Genomic DNA, 11359 nt, shown 5'->3' with positions numbered 1-11359 from the left:
CTTGCATCTGGGGCTTTCCACCCTGGTGACCTTCTGTACCTGGCTGATGGCTCCTACTCTGTTCGTGTCTGTCTAACTGCTTACTATGTCAAAGCAGAAATCTTCCTTCTCTTTGAATACAGAAGGGTAGCTGGGTGGTAACTTGGTCATTTCTCCACTGAGAATTGGAGTGTAAGCAGTCAGCCCCTGAACCTGATCTTGTCTATGACAGTTTTGACAAAGGAGAAGTGATGCTGGGTAGTTTCCAAGGTTGGGTCCTATGAAGTTTTGAATCTTTCACTTGGGTCTCTGAGAAGTCTTGCTCGGGAGGATGTGTGTGTGTGAAGCTAGCTGCGTGTACTAAGTCCATCTACCCTGGGACTCAATTTGTGAGTGTCCAAACCAGTCATGTCAGGAGGTTGTCTGGAGTTGCCAGATCTGCCCTCAGGTTCTGTCCATATCAGTAAAGGTACAAAATATGTGAGCATAGCCTCCAGATGACCCTCAGACGTCATCTAACTGCAGTAGAATGAGGGACCCCAATTGAGAGCAACTGAGCCCGTCTCCAAACCTGAGAGAGATAATATATCATTTAAAGCCATTAAGTTTTGGAGTGGTTTCTGATGTAGCAATAACCAGAACAACAGCATAAATGTTCTTAAACTAGTAAACTTCTAGCTGGGCTACTTCTATTTAGGAACATTTTTGTGTTATGCCCCATATATTCATCCAAATCTTTGAAGTCAGACATTTTTTGTGATTCAACCTATTTTCGCATGTGCTTCAATATTAAATATTCAGGACACTCAATAAATGCTAAATTTAATATGGTTCCCTCCATTCTAATATATGTACATATACATATGTATGAAAACATATGTTTTTCCAACATTAAAATAAGCTATGTATACATTAATTTTTAAAATCTTGGTGCTAAGTTCACTTCTGAATTTCTTAGCTGATTATTTTAATGTAAATATAATCAATTTCCACACTACTACTTCTACTTTACATAATGGAAAGATGCCATATTTCAATAATGTTTAGGGTAAGGTGGAAAAAAGGTGAGTTGTTGTAAGGGTCTACAAGGCAGGAAAAGGGGCACTTATTGTCTGTCTACACAGAATGCCAACAGTAATGCTTTATATTGCTAAACAAAGTAAATATTCCAGCATTGGTTCTTCCTGTACTGTCTGTGATAAGATTGACCACGTTAACATGATAACTCTAAAAGGGGAAAGGCCATGTCTAACTTTCACCCCTAAGAACTCTGAACCGCCACTTTATAAAAATTTACCAGCCTAAATAAAAACAAAATCTGTCATTGGTACTAGAAAAATAACCTCACATAGTTTTGATTTACCCTAAATCGGTGGCATAATCTTTAAATTGATAGGACACTATCAAGTGCCAAATGCAAGTGGGTGAAAACTATTATTCAGTTATTAAATACTAGTGGCCCAGTGCACAGATTTGTGCACACTGAAAGGAAATTAATTAGAAGAAATATTTTAATATCACTATTCACCCTTTCTCTATAATAGAAGTGTCAACCAAATTCACAACCATCAATGACAGATTGAAACACATGCATGCGATTGGTGCCAGCAAGAGCTTTATATGTTTGGCGCATGCGCGAGTCAACTTAACCTTTTATATATAGAGAATAAACTTGCTTAATTAGATGTGCTTTCTGATTTAGCTAAACTTTTTCCAGCCCAGTGAAACACCCCTTCTCTTTCAGGTAATTGTCAGCAACACAGCAGTAAATATCAACACAAAGCAGATTATTATTGTAGATCACACAGGGAGAACAAAGGGTAAAATATATATGTTTAACTATATTCTGTGCAGTGAGAAAACCTGAAGTCATTTTCAAGGGCCACCATTTCTTACTTTTTTTCAGTCGGGTCAAGTTTCTAAGCTTTCTAAATCTCTGTTTTCCGGCTGATGAAAAGAAAATAGGATTCCACTGAGTCTCCTATCTACCTACTTCAGGACTTCTGTGAGGATCAAATGAGATGAGGCATGGGAAAATGCTTCACAGACATTTGGTTAAAGTGTGAAAATGTTTGCACCTAGCTATAAAGCAAGTCGTGTTCCTGGGCTGAAGAAACTGCAAGGAGGCTAGTCATCACTATGGAGAGGAAGCCAGGTGTTGCTATGTGACATCATTACCCGGATGGTTGGACACTTAGCATATTAGCCTTTTATATATATATAGACTAGAGGCCCGGTGCACAAAAATTTGTGCACTCGGGGGGGGGGGGGGGAGGTGTCCCTCAGCCCGGCCTGTGCCCTCTCGCAGTCTGGGACCCCTCGGGAGATAACGACCTGCTGGCTTAGGCCTGCTCCCGGGTGACAGAGAGCAGGCCCAATCCCTAGGTGCAGCCCCTGGTCGGGCTCAGAGCACGGCCGATTGGGGGGTTGGGGCACCGCCCCCTGTCACACTCAAGGTAGGGTTGATGGGAAGGTTGCGGTGCCACCCCGTCACACACAGAGCAGGGCCAATCAGGGGGTTGGGGTGCCACCCCCTGTCACGCACAGAGCAGGGCCAATCAGGGGGTTGGGGCGCTGCCCCCTGTCACGCACAGAGCAGGGTCGATCACGGGGTTGGGGAGCTCCCCATCACGCATAGAGCACGGCCGATCAGGGGGTTGGGGCGCCGCCACTGTCACACTCAGGGCAGGGCTGATGGGGAGGTTATGGCTCTACCCTGTCACAGAGCAGGGCCCGTGGGGGGCGGTTGGGGGCGCCGCCCTCTATCACCCACAGAGCAGGGCCGGTGGGGCGCCGCCACTGTCACACACAGAGCAGGGCCAGTGGGGCGGGGGTTGGGGCGCCGCACCCTGTCACACACAGCAGGGCCGATCAGGGGGTTGGGGCACCGCACCCTGTCACGAACAGAGCAGGGCGGATAGGGAGGTTGTGGTCCCGTCCCTGTCACACACAGAGCAGGGCTGATCAGGGGGTTGGGGCGCTGCCCTGTCACGCTGATCCCAGTGCTGGGAGGCCTCGTGGCTCCACTAATCCCGGTGCTGGGAGGCATATTACCCTTTTACTATATAGGATAGAGGCCTGGTGCACGGGTGGGGGTCCCCACTGGGGTGCCTAGCCAGCCTGGATGAGGGGATGATGGCTGTTTGCAGCTGGTCACACACCCTTCAGGGTGGGGGTCCCCACTGGGGTGCCTGGCCAGTCTGGGTGAGGGGCTGAGGGCTGTTTTCAGGCTGGCGGGTGACTGAAGCTCCCAACCACTCCTTTTTTTCTTTTTCTTTTTCTTTTTTTTTCATTCTGGGCCAGCTTTAGCACTGAGGCTTGGCTCCAGCTCTTGGGCCTCAGCTGCTGAAAGCAGGTATCTGGTTTGTTTGGGTTCTATAATCAAAACACCGTTTCAACTCCAGCTCTGAGATCCCGGCTGGCTGAAAGCAGGTTTCTGGAGTTTTGTTTAGTTTCTATATTTGTAACAATGTTTCAAACTGCAAGCTCAGAGGCCGGCAGCGGCAGGCGGGGAATGCTGGAGTCCTCCGTCACTGAAGCAAGCAAGCCTCATGTTAGCTTCCAGCTGCCTGGCTGCCAGCCGCCATCTTGGCTGGCAGTTAATTTGCATATTGCCCTGATTAGCCAATGGTAGCAGAGGTACGGCTAATTACCATGTTTCTCTTTTATTAGATAGGATTATTAGATAGGATGTGTTTATCATAGTTTAAGAACAGAAAGAAAACTCAGCTGAATTTTTATACAAGTTTTTATTTACAACTTGTTTAACAACTGTACACTTTTTGCAGCCTTGAAAACATTTTTGTACTTGAATGGGAAAATATAGTTTGACCAAATCTTAACTTTATTCTTCATATACATATACATATATTATATGCATACATATAAACATGTACATATAATTAATACTATAACAAGTTGGCAGTCATAGAATTAAATGAATGATATTAAAAGGAAATAAAGATTTCAAAAAAATTAAAAATTTGTCTTGGACTTTATATCTGTAATTTTAATAAAAATTTCTTACTGAGGATCTCTATCCATTCATTCACCTCAGAAAAACAGTGAGAAAATTCACCAATTTAACAGAGTAAGTAGTTGGTAAACATGTGGAAAGATGCTTGTATGCCAGCCAATGTTGCTAAATTTGTATTGACTCCACTTGCAAAGTGAGAAATTTAGTCCTATGTGGATTTCATTTTTGGATTATAATGACAAAGAAAGAAATTGTGAAATGATTAATAGTCAACCAGAAATAAGAACATACCTAGCAACCTCCTTTTGACAAAGGCTAAACTTCGGTGGATAACTACAGTATCAAATATGAAACTAACAATTCACAGAACAATCAATAATACTTAAGACATGAGTATAAGGCTTTAGAGCTGGGACTGTAATCAGTACAACTCCAACTCCAATATACTAAGGGGTTTTCCAGCTTATCTGAAAAGTTTAAAAAGTACTGGGGGGGGGGCAGGCAGAGGGAAGAGGAGGAAGCCTTTTTCTATCCCCAAATCTTTGATAGAAATTATTAATAAAAATAAGGCAAATTATTAGATATGTTTGAATTTTACCATTCATTATACAACCAAAAATTGGGTGTTATTAATGAGGCAATTGTCAAAACATGAATATTGCAACACAAGACAAACCGGACATGACTCTTCTGAGTTCACAGCATTCTGAATTACACATAACCTGCAAAGAGCAGAGTTGGTGACGGCAATGACATTTTAGTGCATATGACTTTTAAATAACTGAGGCTATTAAAAAACAAAGGCTACTATTAAACACTCAGAAGGCCTCAACTCATTGATTGGTACTTGTGTACAGTTATTTCCTGTATTTATACTAAAATGCTATTTCTTATTTCAAGCATATTGAAAATGTCCCTTAGTATGGCTCTCTGTAGAACACATTAAATTAGGCTACCAAGAAAATAATGAAATCAAATCACACCATTTACCCATTTGAACTTGAACAACAAGAATTTCATCATAATCGGCTTGGAATTTGATACTACTGGAACAAATCTATTGCTTAAAAATTTTTTGAAAGGAATACGAAAGCATCATGACTTCCTAACAGGATAGTTTAAGTACCAAACTGAACTCAAAAGAACTATTAGTTTCTATTTTCATTAAAAAACTCACCAATGGCCTGGCTGGTATGGCTCAGTGATTGAGCACTGACCCAGGAACCAAGAGGACACTGGTTCAATTCCCAGTCAGGGTACATGCCTGGGTTGCAGGCTTGATATGCCCCCTACTGGGGATCGTGCAGGAGGCAGCTGATCAATGTTCCTTTCTCACTGATGTTTCTCTTTTTTTTTCTTTTCTCTCTCATGAATTTTTTTTTCTTTCTCATGGATATTTCTATCTCTCTATCCCTCTCTTCCTTGCCCTCTAAAATAATCAATAAAAACAGAAGAAAAAAAACCCTCACCAATGCATTTGTATAGATCCTTTTAGTTACGTTAAGTGCTTTAGTAATAGGCTAAGTAAATTAATAATTAAAAAACTTTTCATTAAGTCACTGGAATAAAATGTTTGCTTCATGTATGTATGCTTCATACATAAAATTTAGCTTGATTCATTATCCAAGTTATTAAGAGCAAGAAACTGAAGAAAACCAAAGAAATTATTTAGATCTTGATGTACCTTTAAGATGGAAGACAATATGATCTTAGGGACAGAAAAACTATTGGCAACTTTCATTAGCTCTTTATAGATTTAAAAGTAAAATAGAAGAATGTGTTTATCCATTTTTTTATAAATAAATTAAGCATTCGTCAGTTTCTGCTTGGTAAATGTTAGAAACTATCATTATTGTTAAAACACTACATAAAAAAACCCTGAAGATACTAAATTATGATTTATGAAATGATATATTACTTGAAAAGTGTGAGAATCTGTTTAATAGTGTCAACAATAAAAATAAAGTTGAAAACAATATATATACTGAAAACTAGTTTAAAGAATGGGGTTTTCATCTTTCCAAGGTCTCTGAAAAGAGCTGGTATTAATTTTGCAGTAAAATCTAAGAGTTATCATACATTAATTAAATGCCCTTCTCTTGTCCTTATTTTCCCTTTGGGTATTATTATAGCACTGGCAAAAAGTATTTTCTGCAATGATAAAAATATTCTAATCTGGTTTGGCCAATATAGTAATCACTACTTATGTGTGGCTGTGGTTACTGAAGTACTTAAAGTGTGGCTAGGTGACTGAGGAACCAGATTTTTATTTTATTTTAAATTGTTACATGTGGCTAGCAGCTAATGAATTGGACAGTGCAGGTCTAAAATCCACTCTAATCTAGATTAACAAGAAGCCAATGGATGATCAAGACAATTAGAAGGAGACCTATCCATTCAACAACTAATTAGTAGATACCCAAAACACATTTCGTTCTTGTGTGCGTGCGTGTGTGCAAAGCACATCAGTAGAACAGGCAGTACTGCAGAAGGAAATACTACAGAAACTTCTCACACTATAAAAATATTTCTCTCACCTGACAATACAAAATAATACAAAACTCTTAAGAGAATGTTCTTATGCAAAAATCTTCCTATTCTTTGGCAGTAATCATGTGTGTGTCAATGCTTATGTAAAAACAACTATTCTAATACTTTTTGACTATCATTTAAATGCTATTATATTTAAGTTACAAATGGAAGAGTCCTGACTCCTAAAAACATCTCTTAGTAAGCTAAAAACTTTGCTATATTTGAATTCAGGAAAATGACCAAGTTCACAAAGCATATCTGTTATAGTAGGACTAAGAATATTTCTGTAGTATTTAGCCCTCTTAGAGCCAGCCTTTCCCCATCAACTCATGCCCACCACTTACCAGATTCTCTGACTTCAAAGCTCCTGGCACTTGGCTTTCTTTCTCCTGTCTTTGGGTATATGCAGTGATGAAGAAACTATGAACCTTAGTTAAAGACAGTTTGTAGGTATTTTAGGAGCCAGGGAAATCAAAGGTAAGAATATCTTCTGATTCACCAGAAGACTGTTTACTTTTTATTACTGCAACTCCAGGAAACAAAACGTTTCAAGGGTGTTTGCATTTGGGAGAACTTGGTTTCATGAGTTATTAACTTATTGTGAAATATAAATTTTAATTCATGTTTAGCAACCCCAACCCACCTTCAAATAGATTTCCAGACTTAGAACTTCAGATCTGACTTTAAAAATTTTAGGAAGAGTACGAAGCCCATTTAGGCAATCTTTTACATTTTTCTTAGTGAGTGCTCCAAAATGAGGAAAATAACCCCAGTGGAAAAGATAAATAAAAACATGCCACAGAAAGGTAGAAGGAAAAAAATTATCTAATATTAGTAAAGTGCTGTGAATCTTGCAATGAAGTATAAATAATACATAAATGATTAGAAGTAACAGTAAATAATAAAACTCATTTCTAATAGTGACATATATAAAATAAACATCATAGAATGTATATACAGTAATCACCGACCATATGTTGACAAATACACCAAGAATAAACGAGTCCCTTTTATTAATTTCACAATATAGTTGCTAAACTAATTACTATCTTTTGTCAATTTAGAAATCTCTAAAGTCTCCCATGTACATTATTAGAACCTCAGCATGCTTTGATAGTTTTCTTTTTCTCACTTTGAGATTGTTCTTCTCATGGCATTTAATTTTTCCTTTAAGCTCTGAGTAGATATAATTCAGGATATTTGATAGCCCCTGGGGCCTAAAATTTTGCGGCTATGGATACCTTCTCTGATGACTTCATCTTCAGACCCTAACCATCTAATTCAGAGCCTGGTGAAAATGTATTAGGTATATAAAGGCTCTTCTTGAATATATATTTTTTAAATGTATATTCTTGCCTTCACTTTAAAAAAATTTTCTGTGGTGCTATTATGTATAATTAAGAGGGAGAGATTTCTTCTCATCTCATCAAATCACAGTATTCTTTTTTTAAAAAAATATTTTTATTGATTTCAGAGAGGAAGGGAGAGGGAGAGATAGAAACATCAATGATGAAAATCATTGATCGACTGCCTCCTGCACAGCCCCTAATGGGAATTAAGCCTGCAACCTGGGCATGTGCCCTGACTGGGAATCAAACCATGACCTCCTGGTTCATAGGCCGATGTTCAACCACTGAGCCACACTGGCCAGACAAATCACAGTATTCTTAATGACCTTAAATCACTACCTTAGGTCTAGTAATGGGCTAATAGTTTCAAAATGAAAACAGATGCTTTCCCCTCCAATATAACATATATAGTTAATAGTGTGTGCCTGGTTAATGCCTAATGAAGGGAAGGATAACTAAAAAAAATAAATTATGTTTTTGCCTATTCTTTTTTATCGAATGATCACATAATAAAGTCAGAAAATTTTATGTGAACTTTTACTTTAGGAACATTTGTTAAGACAATGTAAGTTTTAATTGTATTAATACTTCCATCTGCCTGGATGTGTTTTATAGCTAGGCCATTTCTTATCCCAAAAATCCACTCTACTCTCTAGGATTTGCCTTAACAGCAGTTCTATTACTTTCTCAGATTTCTATGCTCACTTATATACAGCATACAATCTTATCTTACAGAATGTTATTAGAAAATATTAGAAAACAGAAAATACTGAAGAGACATAGCTGTAATTGCTGATATATAATTGTTAAAAAACATTTATAGATCCCCCAATACTGCCAAAACTCATAACTAGGTTCAGGTGTCTAGTTTTTCAATAACTAATGTCCCTTCTCTATCATTTTAAGTGCAATGTGAAGAATCCAAGTGCATTTAAAGATAACATTAAATATAAAGGTCATAAGTTTTTATATTCATAAAGATAATACATGTGAATTATATTATCTTTATGAATATAAAAGACTATTAAAAAAATCAGTACATACTTCCCAAAAACATAATCAGTGATTTAAAAGAGAAGTATGTCATTACATCTGCACTATCCTTCATTTACAAAAAGGAAGCTAAATATTAATGCTTCCGTGATTTGAGGGAATGGGGAGGGGTAGACATTAGCTGTTAGAAACAAATTATTTCATGTGTTTTAGGCTTCTGAGAAATGAATGATATTTACTGCAAAACTTTAGGCCCTAAAATTATTGTGCTGACATTAGACAATAAAACCTTTGCAAATTTTTCAATAAAAGGAACATACACCAATTCTTATTTAAATATGCTTTATAGAAAGTAAAAAATTGGATGACAGATACATTGAGAATAACCTTCCTCATATAAAAACTACATGATATAAAATCATTATAGTGACAAATAATGAGCTCTGAAACCGCTTTCTAAATGTAATGAAACTGGGTTGTACAACTACCAAAAGAAGCTGCTGAAGTTAACAGTGGGAGCTATAGGGAAAGAGATGATCATTACTGAATGGAAAATCCTTTTAACCTATATTTAAAAAAAGGACAAAATGAAAAAACATGCTCAAAGAATTTTCAAAGTTTCTGATATCCCATTTTAATTTTGTTGAGTGCACTCCTTCATCCTACTTTGGGATATCACACAGGCTTGGCTGTTAAGAAGTACAATGCTACATCCGTTCTACAGCCATTTCTAAGAAAAGGGCCCCTTCATAATACAAGGCTAAAAAGTAAAAATACCCTTCCATAGTTTAATGAACAGACAGCAAAAAGCATTTTGCCTTAATGTTGTTATTTTTCCCTTAGCAAAAGCAAGATGCTGAGTACTTTTCTCTCACTGTAGGACCAGAGATGTCTGATCCACGTGTCTGTGCACTAGCTAGATTTGTACTTACTAGCTGTGAGTTGTGGATGCTTTTTCAGATAAATCTCACAGGTTCCAACTGAGGATAACTGTAACATTCCTGGAGTCTGAGATCTGGACAATTGGAGATTCAATGCAGAGTTAAGATAATTTAAAATTTTAGATTTGTGTTGCAAGATAATTCTTATATCGGGATAAAGATTTTCAAGTTTTTAACATGGTTATTAATTTTAAAGGATAAATGCTTATCTAAGAGCAAGAAATAATAAAAAATATTTTATGGCATTAGTTAACAAAACTGTTATTGAAAAGGAGATGCAAGTAAAGCAGCACATAAATAAAATGTCTTTTCTTCAACTAAACTCATCTTTCACTTACAACTTATTGCTGATCTATTTGGACAGCATGAATTTTCATGCCTTTGTGAAAACTAATGAAATATATAGGCTGAAGTCTCTGGCTGGATAACATTTAGCTTAATTTTGTACATTTGAGCTTTTATTATATAAACAAAGCAATAAAACTTCAACAAAATTACAAACAATATTTCCTTATTATAATCTAATATCCCATTAAGCCAGTGGTTCTCAACCTTCCTAATGCCACGACCCTTTAATACAGTTCATGTTGTGGTGACCCCCAACCATAAAATTATTTTCGTTGCTACTTCATAACTGTAATTTTGCTACTGTTGTGAATCGTAATGTAAATATCTGATATGCAGGATGTATTCAGGCGACCCCTGTGAAAGGGCCAATCGACCCCCAAAGGGGTCGTGACAGGTTGAGAACCACTGCATTAAGCCAATGTTTTTTGTGTTGTTTTTTTTGAACCAGGCTAGTGCTATCTAATAGAAATAATTCAATCTTGATCAATTTTGGAACATGGGTCCTTTATTTAGGGACTTCTTTTTCTTGACTATTAACAAGTAATTAGACAAATTATAAAAAGATATAACTGAAATTTTGGGAAGTTCTTTTAAGTACAACTGTATTGTTTATTCTCTTTTTAGATGTGGTAAACTACAATATTTGCTGCATTTTTTTCCATAATGAACTTCTTAAATAGACACTGCAGAACATAAATTTTATGCTTTAATATTCCTTAGTTATTTACCTTATATTTTCCTACCATGGCTAGAAGGAAAACAGCAAATAAGCTTTTTGATTATAAGAATTCAGACACTAGAGTAGGCTGATGGATCACCTCAACCTAATGCAATAACACTGTACTTAGTCCATCGGTGAGGACAGGACTAGCTCCACTGTCCAAGTGCATGTGGCCACTGTGTCTCAGGGGTTTGTGATAATACAGCACAGCTCACATCTAAATAAAGCACCCGATGTCTTCCACCTTCCAGAGAGCCCATGCATCATCACAAACCTCCTGAGAAATTACTAAGCATTACAGGAGAGATAGCAATTTCATAAATCCTGTCCAAAGCTGGACAGAGTTGTCACTGTTATAGCTAAGTGTTACTCCTGCTTTAAAAAAAGAAAAAAATCAAACAATGTTTAGAAATATAATTTTTTCTATATACTTGAAAGTAATACTTGAAAGTAATAACTTTAAGGGTACAGTAAAGGAGAGTGAAAGTTATCACTGTAAAACACCAAAATAATAGCATAA

This window comes from Myotis nattereri (genome assembly GCF_964212035.1).
Source record: "Myotis nattereri genome assembly, chromosome: 2".
Classification (NCBI taxonomy): Eukaryota; Metazoa; Chordata; class Mammalia; order Chiroptera; family Vespertilionidae; genus Myotis; species Myotis nattereri.
Note: the sequence above shows the minus strand (reverse complement) of the source record.